Source organism: Lissotriton helveticus, chromosome 11, assembly GCF_964261635.1.
Source record: "Lissotriton helveticus chromosome 11, aLisHel1.1, whole genome shotgun sequence".
Classification (NCBI taxonomy): Eukaryota; Metazoa; Chordata; class Amphibia; order Caudata; family Salamandridae; genus Lissotriton; species Lissotriton helveticus.
Window position 1 is genome coordinate 1,205,855,066 of NC_136072.1, and position 16,117 is coordinate 1,205,871,182.

At 40.8% G+C, this 16,117-nt stretch overlaps 1 protein-coding gene across 4 annotated transcripts in view; it reads left to right on the forward strand.

Moving 5' to 3' along the window:
- The window catches only part of LOC144792835 (uncharacterized), a 148,290-nt gene that overhangs the window by 13,177 nt on the left and 118,996 nt on the right, over positions 1 to 16,117 (forward strand). For 3 of the 4 annotated variants that reach the window (XR_013602630.1, XR_013602629.1, XM_078668031.1), the window contains exons 1-2: positions 5,780 to 5,826; positions 14,888 to 14,962. The gene's annotated coding sequence lies outside the window, so the exon portion shown is untranslated. Of the gene's footprint in view, positions 1 to 5,779; positions 5,827 to 14,887; positions 14,963 to 16,117 lie in introns of those variants that run through there. The other variant, XM_078668032.1, reaches the window with a different exon arrangement.

A 16,117-nucleotide genomic window follows, 5' to 3' on the forward strand; every position in this document is an offset into this window, starting at 1 on the left:
CTCTCGATCATGACTCCCATCACACAAACAAGATTATTGTCTGCATGATAGAAGTCTCAACTGGATGAACACCAATTGTCTCAAACTGAACACTGACAAGACAGAAATAGTAATCTTCAAGACGAACACCTCACAGTGGGACTGTAGCTGGATGAGCTAGGACCCACGTCCTTCACCCACACCTTGGAATCATCATAGTCAACACAATATGACTTCCCAGTTCACTGCAGTCACAGCTTCCTGCTTCCACATTCTGAACATTTTGAAGAAATTTTTCAAAGGTCTACCAACCAGCACCCAAAAACACAATCTCTCAGCATAAGCAAGCTGGACTATAGGACTATGCCAGAGTCAGAAAGCAACTCACCAGATGACTGCAAACCATTGAGAACTCAGCAGCAAGAATAACTCTGAATTTCCCATTCCACACATACATCACTGCACACTCAAGGAGCTCCACTGGCTTCCCATACACACTCAACAAAAGTTACAACTACTCAATCACACTTTCAAAGCAATACACAACACTGGCATAGCATACCTAAAGAACCACTTCTCTTTTCACAAACCATCCAGACACCCCAACTTGGCCAGACTCCTACATGCGCACATCCCATGCAGACGCAACACCAGACCTGGCGGTCAGTCTTTCTTCTACATTCCTCTGCAGTGGAATGAGCTGCAATATTCCATCCTGGTTTCCATCGCTCTGCAAGAAGCTGAAGGCCAGGCTGTTCAAAAGGTTCCCCTTCTGCCCTAGGCCAGGCTTGGCTCACACCTGCTCAGCGCCACAACACTCTTCCCAATGGCAGTGTGCTACACAAATCCTCATAGCATAACATAAGAAAGAGCTTGACAATGCAGCCCACCAGCCCCTCCCCTTCAGAGCCCTTGACTCAGGCACCCATGCCCTGGCAGGCCTTGGTATGTCCAGGCTTGCAGGCCCCCAGCCCCTCCCCTTCAGAGCCCTTGACTCAGGCATCCATGCCCTGGCAGGCCTTGGTATGTCCAGGCTTGCAGGCCCCCAGCACCATGGAGACTGCAGTGGGTCTTTAATGTTACAGTGACTCAAAGATGTTAAGAGGGAGAGACAGAAAACTATAATCTAGTCGGGCCCTTTTGGACCTCCTCTCGAGCTATGACCCTGAAATTAGCTGAGTTTAGGAATCTGTCCTGGGTCCAACCTGCACATGGACACAAAGGGCTACTGGCATGCCACTCCCTCTGGGTCTGCCTGGGAGAATATATGCCATTGAATCCTGATGTCCTGTGCTCCCTTGTGAATCAGGCCATGACACTGTCAGGGTAATATTGTGACCAAGAAGCAACAGTATTTCTACTTAACGTCTTGTGGTTCTATAACTCTACAAAACTCAGAGAGATGCAATTTAAGGTAAAGGCCGTGGTGCACATTGAAAAAGAGAATCAAGTAAAATTGTTATCAGTGAAATATTGTGTAGAGTCTCAGGATTACATCACCTCCTTAGTCCCAATAAGACCCTGAGGTGATTGCTACAGGCTGAAACATGTCAACGCCAAGTTAGTGAGCGGGCTATATTGTTGAAGTGCCACTTTGAGTGTTTGATGTATGTGTAGTTAAATGTATACAGGGTTGGCAGAGTGCTTTATTATAAATATCTGCCCTCATCTTCTTTCCCCATTCACTGCTACAATGAATGTCCCTCCTCTCTGATTTCTAGTGTGCCTGATGTGACATCACTGTACAATTGCAAATAATTGGACTCAAGCATGATTGGTACACATTTGTTCTAAATGTATACACAACTATTACTGCATTAGTTTTTATTGCCATTCTTCTGCTAATGCACTTGAAGGATGAAAGCCAGTAATTACCTGTGTTATCTGGTTGTCCTGTATAGTTGCTGTATTAGGTGTGTTTGCTCTCCTTCTGGAACCATCCTGGGCAGAGACTATCAGATTAAATCCTACCTTCGTTATTTTCTATGGGAGGGTGTTACACTACGAGTGGTTAGCTATGTGTGGTGCTGGACTTACTACTGTTTCTTTTGCTTTTTTAATAGTAACATACACACAGTTGTTGTGAATAAGTAGCACTCAAAGTGCAAATTACTCAAAAAATGTTAGTTACCATTGTGAATCAGACCCGCTGAGCTGATGTTTTAGCAATAACATATAGAACTCCACAGTTGGGGCAGAGATATATGCATTGTCACATATAGAGGAAAAGAAGGATGTTTATTTATCTAAAAATTAAATGATAAACATTTTTTTATTAAATGTTAATGTAAAGTATTATATTTATTTACGTTAAATATAGAACAGAATAAAACACTGAGCAGTACTAATAAATTAATTTTGAATTAAAAGTTTAAACAATGGAAATATTTTTACATTGACTTCAAATGATATTCTGAATCTGTGAGCTCTAAACCTACAGTAGAAACACAAACAGGCTTGCATCTGGATGCAGTTGTCACCATGACCTGGCCGTCTGGTGGCAGATGCTCCATCAGCTCAGGAATTTACTGAAACCCTGGGCCTCATTTATGAGAAATGACGCATCGCTGCGTGAAAGCAGCGATGCGTCACTTCTCAGTGCGCACTCCTTGCGACATTCCTGATGCGTCATATTTAATGTATGACGCATCATGTCGCAAGGAGTTACAGATACGTCAGTATTTCTGACATATCTGTAAGCGCAAAAGTGACGCATTGCTGGAGTGTGTCACAAAAGTGACGCAACTCCAGCAATGCTTCCTTTCACATGGGGCAAGCCCCATGTGAAAGGGCCTGCGTCAGTCTTACGCCTGCTGTGAGGCAGGCGCAAGAAATTGACGCAACGATGTCCTAGAAGTGACGCAGTGAAATCTCATAGATTTCACTGCGTCACTTCTACGAAACTTTTTGCGGGGAAACGCCCCCCCTGCATACATTATACCTGACCCAGGTATAATGTAGCGCAGGGGTTTACAAAGTGACGCATCTGCTTAGATGCGTCACTTTGTAAATAGAGCGCAACAGGAGGCATGTTTTACGCTGCCGATGCGTCACAAAAAGTGACGCATCGGAAGCGCAAAACTGGCGCAAGGCCTCATAAATGAGGCCCCCTGCATTTATCCCTCCATGTTTGAAGTAGAAGAACTATGGGGCATATTATCAAGGGGCTTTATCTCCGCTTTTTTGGCTTTAAAAGCCAAGAAAGCGGAGATAAAAGTATCTCCCTATTACCTAGCTGTCGCTAACACCAGTTAGCGACAGCTAGTAGGAGATAGCGACCAGCTTGGGCCGCGCTTTGCATGTCAGTGATATTTATCACTAATGACATGCAAAGTGGGCGTGCCAAGATGTTAGCGACTGGAAACAGTTGCTAACATTGCTATCTCCTATTACCAACTTTTGAAGATATTCGCGCTAAGCGCGAATATCTCCAAAAGCTAACACCTGCCCTGAGCAGTTCTTAACCATGTTATCCAATGGGAGGTGGATAACATGGCTAAGAGCATTAGCTCGGTAATGCATGAATATCGCTGACTTTTCAGCGATATTCATGCATTGCGGCCGTTTTTTATCGCATTTGCGATAAACCTTGCTAATAGCAAGGTTTATCTGCGATAAAAATCGCCGATTTGCGGCGATAATTTTTGTCTCTAAACAAGTTAGAGACAAAAATTATCACTATTGGTTGGTAATATGCCCCTGTGAGTTTTGTGAGAGGAGGGGAGCTCTCTCAAAGTCTAATTCACCCCCTTTGTCTCCCTGTGTGTTTGTGTCGATGTTGTCCAACATAAGTGGAGAAATAATTGCATTATTTTAATTTGTATAGGTAGATATGTACGTATCTGTTTATGTCTTTGGTTCATATGAATGTGATGCTGTGTGATTCAGTGTCTATTATGAAATTGGGGGGCATATTATCAAGGGGCTTTATCTCCGCTTTTTTGGCCTTAAAAGCCAAGAAAGCGGAGATAAAATGATCTCCCTATTACCAAGCTGTCGCTAACACCAGTTAGCGACAGCTAATAGGAGATAGCGACCAGCTTGGGCCCCGCTTTGCATGTCAGTGATATTTATCACTAATGACATGCAAAGTGGGCGTGCCAAGATGTTAGCGACTGAAAACAGTCGCTAACATCGCTATCTCCTATTACCAACTTTTGGAGATATTCGCGCTAAGCGCGAATATCTCCAAAAGCTAACACTTGCCCAGGAGCAGTTCTTAGCCATGTTATCCAATGGGAGGTGGATAACATGGCTAAGAGCATTTGCTCGATAATGCATGAATATCGCTGACTTTTCAGCGATATTCATGGATTGCGGCCGTTTTTTATCGCATTTGCGATAAACCTTGCTAATAGCAAGGTTTATCTGCGATAAAAATCGCCGATTTGCGGCGATAATTATTGTCTCTAAATAAGTTAGAGACAAAAATTATCTCTATTGGTTGGTAATATGCCCCTGGGTCTTATAAAGCGCTCTCAGCCCAAGGGCATCAAGGCGCTAAAGCAAACTATGCGAGATGGAAACAGAGAAAGTTATGCTGCAGACTGAGTGAAGAGCCACGTCTTCAGAGCCTTGCGAATGAGTAAATGAAAAGAAAGGCAGGTCAGATCCTGAGGAAGGGAGTTCCAAAGTTTGGCACCAACAACAGAAAAAGCTCAACCTCCCCATGTGACCTTACTGAACCATAGCACCATAAGCAGATTCTTATCTGCTGACCTAAGATTCCTAGAAGGAGTATAGCGATGTAAGAGAGTCTATATACCCTCTGGACCAGCCCCAAAAAGAGCCTTGTACACTAGACATAAGTTTTTAAAACGAATCCTCTGGTCAATGGGGAGCCAATGCAGCATCACAAGGGAGGGAGAGATGGAGTGAAACTTAGGTAGATTCAACACAAACCTGGCTCCTGCATTCTGAACCAGTTGCAGCTGCTGACTCAGACCTCTGTTGATGCCCGAATAGAGGGCATTACAGTAATCCAATCTGGATGTTACAAGTGCCACCACAGCCTGTTCGCAGGAATCCAATGAAAGATAAGATTACATTTTCTTTAAAGTTCTAATAATCCCGAACACATGTGTATTTTTGTTTTCATGTTAGTTCTTGTGAATGAATGTAAATAGTTAAGGCAACAATATTGATAATTCACAAGAAGATAAATAACAATCAATTGACCGGGACCGAGGAATTAATTGAAAACGAAAACCAACTGAATTATTTACAAAAGTACAAAATATGTTTTATTGATAGTCAATTCAATAATAAAGAAATTCAATCATACAGTTCCAGTCATGTCTACAGTCTCACTCTCATATAATCCACATTAACATTTAAAAACAACATGTAATGGACAGACAGTTGTACAAAAACTTATATGGATAATGATTTTGATAAACAGGCAATGTGGCATAATAATGTTTCACTGTTGTGAATGTACCTGTGTGCCTGAATCTATATGTATGTGTTTGTGTATCTTATCTATTTTTATGAGCACACACCTATGTGTGAATGTGTGCATTTATTTATGCCCACATTGTTCTGCGTGTACGTGGCTTTCTGTGTGTCTTCATGGATGCATGCCAAATATGTTTTTCCCAGGTAGGCAGTGCTTGGATGAGATCCACATGTTCAAACAGATGTAGGTGGGTGGAGTTGATGTCAGCCATGAAGCTGCAAATGATTGAAACAAATAAGGAATATGATTGGACGCTGGTGGAGCGGCAGATCCCTCCCCAAGTGCAGGGTCAGGTATATAAGGGCCGTCTGCCTCAAAATTAAAGTGTAGATCACCCAGCCATCACCGCACACCTGTGGGTACCGGACAGACCTGTGGAGCTCCGGAGAGTGAGTATTATGTGTTTCAATCCTATAGGATGAGATGGAACTGGGAGAGTTTAGAGCAACAACTCCAGACAGGGAATGTGTTCCACACCAAGGAAGAGATCTGGATGTTGAGAATGTGCCACACTTCACAGTGTGAGCAAGAAATTAACATGTCAGATATGAAAGGAGATTCCCAACAATGAATATGGGAACTGTAATAAGAAGGGGATGGCAGAGGGCAGCTTTGGAGGTAAGGCAGGAGATTACAGAGAGTGTGTATGGGAAAGGAGATTAAAGACATAGTGTATGGGAAATGAGAATACAGACAGCGTGTATGGGAAAGGAGATTAGGGACAGAGTGTATGGGAAAGGAGATTACAGACAGAGTGTTTGGGAAAGGAGATTACAGACAGTGTGTATGGGGAAAGGTGATTACAGACAGAGTGCATGGGAAAGGAGATTACAGACAGTGTGTATGGGGAAAGGTGATTACAGACAGAGTGCATGGGAAAGGAGATTACAGACAGTGTGTTTGGGAAAGGAGATTACAGACAGTGTGTATGGGGAAAGGTGATTACAGACAGTGTGTATGGGAAAGGAGATTACAGACAGTGTGTATGGGAAAGGAGATTACAGACAGTGTGTATGGGAAAGGTGATTACAGACAGTATGTTCGGGAAAGGAGATTACAGACAGTGTGTTCGGGAAAGGAGATTACAGACAGTGTGTATGGGGAAAGGTGATTACAGACAGTGTGTATGGGAAAGGAGATTACAGACAGTGTGTATGAGAAAGGAGATTACAGACAGTGTGTATGGGAAAGGAGATTACAGACAGTGTGTATGGGGAAAGGTGATTACAGACAGTGTGTATGGGAAAGGAGATTACAGACAGTGTGTATGGGAAAGGAGATTACAGACAGTGTGTATGGGGAAAGGTGATTACAGACAGTATGTTTGGGAAAGGAGATTACAGACAGTGTGTTCGGGAAAGGAGATTACAGACAGTGTGTATGGGGAAAGGAGATTACAGACAGTGTGTATGGGGAAAGGAGATTACAGACAGTGTGTATGAGAAAGGAGATTACAGACAGTGTGTATGGGAAAGGAGATTACAGACAGTGTGTATGAGAAAGGAGATTACAGACAGTGTGTATGGGAAAGGAGATTACAGACAGAGTATATGGGAAAGGAGATTACAGACAGTGTGTTTGGGAAAGGAGATTACAGACAGTGTGTTTGGGAAAGGAGATTACAGACAGTGTGTTTGGGAAAGGAGATTACAGACCGTGTGTTTGGGAAAGGAGATTACAGACAGTGTGTTTGGGAAAGGAGATTACAGACTGTGTGTTTGGGAAAGGAGATTACAGACAGTGAACATGGGGTGCACAATGCGCTTATTTTGAGCCGGTGGTTTCCTGTGCTTGGCACCAGCGCTTAATTGTCAACACCGGCACTCATGGCAGCTGTCACATGTTTGTGTAATGTAGAGATGAACACATCAAGAGTTTTTTTTAATTAATCAAATAGACAGTAAAACTACTAATACCTGCCTCCCAAGCCATTCTCCTTACTTTGGGGGCCTTGAACAGTTTGAATTGCCACAGTGTGGTGGCTGGCAGTTGTGCGTGTGCTGACATTGGCTGCTCCTCCGGACGTGGCAATGAGTGGTGCACGCTGGGGTGTCCTCCTGATGAGGGCCCCGGAGCTTATTTATCTTTAACAAAGTAAGCACTGGGTACAGGTGATTAGAGACAGTCCGTATGGGGTATTTAACTCAATAAGAAAGAGATAGTAGCAATGGGGGGCCTGGGGGGACTACAGACAGTGAATATGGGGTTAAGGAAATTAGAGGCAGTGAGTATGGGGTACAGAAGACGAGGCGTTGAGTATGGGGTATTTAACTCAGTAAAAATAAGATGGTAGTAATTAAGGTAATGTGGGGCTCAGCAGGCAGTGAATATGGGGTAGAAGCGACTAGAGACAATGACTTTGGGATACAGGTGATCAGATACAGTGAATATGGGGTACAGGGTTACAGACAGTGAGTTTGGGTAAAAAAGATTAGATATAGGGAGTACGGGGTACAGAAGGCTAGAGATAGTGAGTGTGGAATACAGAATATTAGAGGCATTGTGTATGGAGTATTTCACTTGATAAGACAGAGATGGCTGAATTGGAAGACGTGCACAAGACCAAAGCCAGTGAGTACAGGTACAAGACATTGGTGACAGTAATTATGTGGTACAAGAGATTACAGACAGTGAATTTGGCGTACAACAGCCTAGAGAGAGTGAGTATGAGATACAGTAGATTAGATGCAGTGAGTATGGGGTATCGAGTAGAGAGAGTAAGTATTGGGTATTTAACACAATAAGGAAGAGATGACAGAATTGGAGGTAGTGCAGGAGATTACAGACAGTGAGTATGGAGTACAAGAGATTAGAAACAGTGAGTATGAGTTATAGGACATTGTAGATAATGACTAGGGAGTACAGGAGTGTAGGGAACATGAGTATGGGGTAGAGGAGAATAGAAACTGTGAGTATGGGGTATATAATATGATAAGAAATGGGAGCATTGCAGGTAGTGCTGGAGATTATGGACAGTCAGTTTGGGGTTCAAGAGATTCAAAACAGTAAGTTTGGGGAACAAGAGAAGAGAGGCAGTGGAAACTAGGCTTTTAATTCAATAAGAAGAGACGGAAGAGTTGGATATATCACAGGAGATTAGAGACAGTGAGTTTGTGCCATTTAACTCCCTCAGAAAAGCATGTCAACATTAGATACAGGACACGCCACAACGCACATTTAGCACCATTGAGTACAACCTGAACAGCAGTTTATCTTTCCTTACACTCCCTGAAAAATGGATAAACAAGTGGTATGCATCATTGTGAATTTAAGACATCAAATAGGGGTTATTTAACTCTTTGCATAGAAATGGAAGTGCCTGAGATGATGCAGATTCCCACACAGTGTGTAGGAGTTATGTACCTCTCTGCAGGAGCAATAGAAGAGTGAGTGGGAGTTATTTACTAATCTGTGGGAGAAACAACAGAGTGAATAGGAGGTACTTAACTTCTAAGGGAATGACAGCAGAGTGAGTAGGAGGTATTTACCTCTCAGAAGGAGTGATAACAGATATAGAGTTAGATGTAGCAAGCGAAATAGCGATAAAAAACGCTGAAATTTGCAGAATATCAGCGTTTGCGATCGCAATTTAGCTGTGTGCTATGTAGGTAGACAAATAACTACTTGCAAAATAAGGAATCACAAAACTTGTGATTCCTCATTTATGGCAAGCATTTAGAGAATTACAATTTGCGATTCCCTAAATGCTATGCTAGTTGGAATCACAAATTGCGATAATGCCTTAAGTAGTCGCAAATTACAATCAACTTCAAGTCGGTGGTAAGTTGTAATTTCCTTTCAAAAAGCAATTTTTTGCTTTTTTCAAAGTGATATGTGGCACACATACATACCCTTAGGGAATGTATGTGCGCCACATGTGCACACATGCCCAATTCAGGGGTGCAACAGGGTGTCTTTTTAGAACCGTTGCACCCTTGAAATTGGGCGCGCAATTTGTGAATACCTACTGGGTACTCGCAAATTGCGCGCTCAATTCCTCAATTCCCATTCATTCCAATGAAAGTAAAAGACAACTTGTTTTCGAGGAACTCAAAATGTACAACCATCATTTTTCACTTTTATATTAAACCCATATTCGTTTTCAAGATAGAAAAATGTTAGAACAAGGGGGGTTTGAACTAATATTGTGTACATCTTTAAATGCATCAATCCGGGGAGTGGCTATACTCAAGAAAAAACTATTTAAGGTAGAAGTTCTTAGAGAAGCTTCTGACAAAGCCAGTAGATGGGTAATTGCACAAATAATGTTATCAAATTGCAAATATATCTTGTGCGCAGTGTATGGATCAAATTATGATGATGCAGCAGTTTTTGACCGACTTAATATCGAATTACTAAATTGGGAGGGGGAGCTAATATTAATGGGTGATTTCAATTGTGTTATTAATTATGCAAAAGATACTACGAAGGGCATCCCCTCACAACGCATGCGTAAAACAAGAGCCGCCATCTTAGAACTTGCACGCATACATAATTTAAAAGACGCTTGGAGGAATCTCCACCCTACACTGGCAGGATATACCTATTATTCAATACCACATAAAATGTGCTCCCGCATCGATATGGCTTGGGCCACGGATAATATACTTGAAGGTAGTAAAATGGAGATCTGTCCTAGAGTAACTTCGGATCATAATCCGATTCTGCTAGGTTTTAATATCATATCTAAAAAACAGGAACCCAGGTTATTTTCATTTCCCAGACATTTGATATCCATATCCTTATTTATTAATCAGTTGAAGGAACATATAAAAGAATTTCTGGAGTTTAATATTGACTCTACCCAACTTATTTATGTGTGGGACGCTTGCAAAGCAAGTATTAGAGGTTTTGCCCAGCAGTTTATTATTCAGCAGAATGCTAATCGGAAGGAGGAGATACGGGGCATTACATCTAGTATCAGGGCTTTAGAAGAACATTTGGCTGAAATTATAAGGCAGGAGGGTGCAGGGTTAACTACTAATTTAAATAAAGCAAAGCTGGAACTTAAACTAATTACCTTATGCTGTGAGACCAACATATTTCTTAGGGATAGAGTTAGTACTAAACTCCACAAGTATAAACTATCACAATATGAGAGCGGTGATAGAATTGGTAAAATTCTCACCTATAAGGTTGCAGAGGATAGAGCTTCCTCTTTAATTAAGAGCATAAGAGGGGCCGACGGAACTAATCATACTCAACCCGAGCAGATTCTACAACAATTTGTTAAATACTATACTAAAGTTTACACTCCCGAGTACCTTCCCCCGATTGAATCTGTGCAAAGATACATTAGAAATAATTGGTTATTAGAAAGAGATGCAGAAGCGATGGAAGAATTGGAAAAGGATTTTAGCCTTGCGGAATTAAAATTAGCCATTTTTTCTCTTCCTTCCGGGAAAGCCGCTGGGGACGATACACTCCCGATTGAAATATATAAAAGTTGTAGCGATGAGCTTCTTCCTCTACTTTGCTCCGTTATTAATCAGCTAGGGGTAACTGGTAGGGCTCCGATTTCTTGGAGTACAGCTAAAATTATTTTTTTCTTAAAAAAGAATAAAGCACCTGCAGAGTGTGGGTCCTACCGGCCCATTTCTCTGATTAATGCAGATGCTAAAGCATACGCTAAATTAATTGCTACAAGACTGTCTCCCCTTATGCCCAAGTTAGTTAGCCAACACCAACACGGTTTCGCTGTAGGCAGAGACACAACTTTGCACGTTAATATGGCCATCACTGCGTTCGATGTTGCAGCAACTAATTCCTCCCCACTCGGCATGGTACTACTCGACGCTGAAAAAGCATTTAAACGAGTGGGGTGGGAATATCTTTGGGCTAAAAGAAATTGGTTTTAAAACACAATTCCTAATGAGAATACAAGCACTTTATGACTGTCCAAATGCTACAATAGGGTATGATAATTTGCTGTCTTCTAGGCTCCCAATTGTAAGAGGAACTCGTCAGGGGTGCCCGTTATCACCCCTTTTATTTGCTCTTGCTATGGAGCCATTTATCAATGCTATACAATCTCAGCAACATATAAAATCATTTAACTTTGGTGCTAACTCACTTAAAATTACAGCATATGCTGACAACTTGGCGATATATACAACTGATGTGACAGAAGCCATCGTCGGAATCATTAAAGAAGCTGAGGCTTTTGGTGCAGTCTCGGGCTACAAATTAAACCTAAGCTAGACACAAATCATAGTTAATCATAAACCACGGATTCCAGTCTCGGGCATATGCCATACAGCTACCTATTTAGGTATTAAAATGACATTCAACATCAGGGGCATTATGGCATTGAATTATGATGCTTTATTAAAGGATACTAGTGTTCTTCTTAAAAATGGCATAAGGTTCCCCTAAATCTTATTGGGCGAATAAACCTTATTAAAATGAACATTCTGCCAAAATTCTTGTATTTATTTAGGTGTATTCCCTTGAAAATTAATACATTATTTTTTGGAAAACTTGATGGTATTCTAGGCAGTTTCATATGGGGTTTCAAAGAAAACCGCAGAGCTCTCTCTACTTTAAAGTTACCGTTCAGCAAGGGCGGTCTTAATTTCCCAGATTTTAGAACTTATTTCCTCGCCTCCTTTTTTGGGCGTCTACAGAGTCTCTTTAACTCCAGCAATCCCTATTATTTTCACCAATTTATGCTTGGATCCAATTCCTTACAATTCCTTGCTAGAACCAATGACCCGAACTATTTTAAAAGAGTCAGGTTTAAGACCGCCAAAGACATGATTTGTATATGGAATATAATAATGGCTTTGAATAAAATGTAGATTTTTCACCCTAATTTAACTCTTTGGAACAACCCGGGTTTACCAGGCATTTTTAGTGATTTAGGGTGCAGGATTTGGGCCAATTTAGGCATAATGAAATTGGGCGATCTATATGGCTCATTAGGCTTGTTAGAGTTTGAAACACTTAGGCTACTATATAAATTACCTGAGCATGCGTACTTTAAATACATACAAATCCGTGATTTTCTTATTGTTAAACTAAAGCTTAAAGAGATTTCAGATTCAGATTTTTGGATTTGTATGTATGGGGGAGGGGGGAAGAGCAAAGCTATGATTAGCCTAGGGTATAAATGTTTCAGTTAATATAAGATAGATGACTGCCCTAAACTGGCACAGAAATGGGCCTTAACATTTACGACCGGCATCTCCTCGAATAACATTTCTTCATTTTTAAATAATATTGATACTCTAGTTCACTCATCCAGTTTAAAACTCCAAGCCTATAAGACCGTCTGCCAGCTCTATTATACTCCGCTACAAATCTGTAAGTGGTCTTCTAACAATGCTCTTAATGATTGCACGAAATGCCCAAAGTGTCATTTACAGGCTGCTGACCTAGAACATATGATTGTTTCATGCCCTGCTTTGTTTTCATTTTGGGATAGTTTAGAAAACATTTTGAAACAGAAACAATTAATTGACACACCACTACTACCCGAAATGATTCTTCTAGGTATGCAACCTATTACTGCTCCATTTAGGGATCTTGTTTTTATTTTGTTATCATGTGCAAGACTGGTTATTGCAAGGGCATGGATATCGGACCAACCACCTCATGTGAACGAATGGTGGTTTCTGGTGAAAGAGATACATGATATGGAATTATCTTTAGTTAGGAAAAGGGGCGATAAAGCACTCAAGGAAATAGACAGAATCTGGGAAGTCTTTTTTCCTGCTCTGATATGAATTGATTTGACTGGGGCTTTGCTTTTACTTTTTCTTTCTTTTTCTTTTTGTTTGTCTTTTAGTTGACACATGAATTTGTTCTGCTTACTCAATGCTTTTTTGAATTGCTCTCTGTACTAGTTACCCAGATGTTCGGGTTGCATTATTTACGGATCAAATGTATTTTTGTCTGTATATATAGATTTTTTTAAAATTATTGTCTGTTGCTTGTGTTATCAATAAAAAAAGTTTTAAAAAAATCAATTCCCATTCATTCCTATGGGCCTCTTGGCCCAAAGGAATGAATAGGAAGCCATTCCTTATTTGCAACTTGCAATTTGCGGGTTGCAAATAAGCAATGTGTAGGAATCGCAAAAATTATTGCGATTCCTACCTACATAGCATTTTGCGAGTCCTTAATAGCGATTCCCTAAAAATCACTATTAAGGACTCGCTAAACTGCTTTTACCTACATCTGGCCCTTAGTATGGTCCATGTACCTCTTCGATTAAGCAACATCAGAGAAATGGACAGCGCAGGAGATTCCGGCAAAGTGAGTTGCTGTATTCACCTCTCGGAGTGGTGACAGCGGTGACTGCAGTGTATGGAGAGAGCAGGAGATTAAGTCCCTGACATTGAACTCTGTGAGCAAGGTGTGCTAGCGGTAAGACTCAACATTATTTCCCAGCATATGGTGAGCCGGTGTGTAAATTAGGTGTGATTCACAAAGAGTCTAAGGTCAGTTTAGGCATGAAGAGTGGGCTACATTTATGCAACATATTATATGGCTGAGTATTTAATGAAAATAGTCTACACAGTCTTTACGTATAAGTATATTAGTCTTTATGTCATATAATGCAAGACTGAGGCAGCTTTATATTCCAATTTAAATGCTCAACAAATGGATGCACCCAAGACAGGGTCAGAGAGGTTGTCATTCAAAAAGGCAGTATAATCCACTTTTGGACTTACTCACAAAACTAATTTAGGGCGTTCACACCTTTTAGGGGTGTAATATATGAATAACTATACTGACCTCCCATAATTCCATTAATAAGTTTACAATGATTTTATTACATGTATTTATAACTACTATACCGATATTAGTAGCAGGTACAATGCACACCCAAATACAGTGACGTAAGTAAAAAATAGTGTAGAGGAGAGCCGACTGAAAATAATGAATTCACTACCATAAGCGTCAGTGCACAATCATCATGCAATTCTAACAAATCATACATGTATTAGCTGTTATTATAACATATTTATAAGTAAATTACCCCTACAAACATCTATGTACATATAACTAATGCCTACCTCATACCCTCACAACTTAAACCTAGGAAACACCCGCCTTCTTACCCCTTACTCCTACACACACCCAAGTTGTCATTTAGCCTTGGTAAGTGTACTGTGCATGTATGCCTCTAAGTCGTGCTTGTCATGTCTGCAAAGGATCCATGTCGTCCTTGGCTCCATCTCAAATCTCAGAGTCCATGGGCAGACAAGAACCGTGGAGTCGAAGTGGTGAGGCTCATCTCACTCAGCACTGGCACACTCACTGGCACCTCATGCTTCCAAGTCCCTAGGATTGTACAAAGGCAGGAGAGGAGCAGTGTGCACCTTGATATGAATGATAACCACAATTATTCACTCCATGACTTCACCAATCGAGAGTCGCTAAGACGCAGGTGCAAACTGTGACATTCTCACTAACATTGCCAATGTGTGTCCTCTCTTTCAGATCTTCAAATGTTGGGGTACATTGTGTTCTTGCTTCTTGCCCTGAGGGCATCTGTGGTGTTCTGCCTGGACTGTGGTGAGTGCTGTTTTTCTGGCAGGTCAATGCCAGTGTCTGATGATTTGTACATGTACAGCTTTTAGTACAAGAGTAAAGTGAGGATCTACTGTGTGTATGTTTGTATTGTTAGTTTTATGCAGCAAAAGCATGTGTCACCTCCTGTCCATTGCCGGGCACCAAACGAATCAGGACACGTGCTCAATGACTCTATGATAGTGAGGAACAACATGCTGGTGTGACGTAATATTGCATAACACATTATGGCTTACCATAACAACATGCCACAGAACAGAATAACATTACATTACATTACAATGACATAAATATAATACATAGGTATCTATATATAAGGAACACTGAAAAAAACAAAGGTTAAAGTGATGTTATAGTTAGGTGAATATGTCTGTGACTTCCACCCCCAACATGCACTGCATATGATCTCACATATTACATCACTGATGACATCATTTATAACATCACACACAGTCATATGTTAATAAGACATTGTCTAATGGAGACGATTCTGTCTAATAGCTCAAGGCTGATTAAAACACTTTAAAACATTTTTCTGCTGTACCGAAGAAACTTGCGTGGAACATTGTGAACACAAATCATCACCGTCATACAGTGTTGCTCTTCAATACAAAGATGCAAACATATTCAATAACCCCACACACTTACACCCATTAGCTGGACCCAGGCTGAACAAAATCACGTAGAAAAGTACTATGGTATTTACCTGCCGATATGTAAACTATAAAACAAACTAGCACACTCATTGGATGAGGTCATCAGTGAGGTCGTCAATGATGTAATTTAAGATATCATCAGTGATGTAGTAAATGATGTCTTAGAACACGTCATGACTTATGAAATATGTGAGGTCATAAGCAATGCATGACGGGGGGCACAAGTTATCAAGAATCTTTTATTCAGTTTCTTTACCACCAAAGTTACAAAACATCCATGAAACATATGACATTAATCATCATCCTTCCGTCATACATATGTTAAAAACCTTAACATTCCTACAACTTGCTGTAGACTTCATGGAAATTATGCTTATATTACAATTGTTGCTGGTCAATAAATACAGTGAGACTCCCACATGCCAATAACTGCCGATTCAGTACCACAATTAATTATTAAGACTATCCCACAATCTAAAATGTG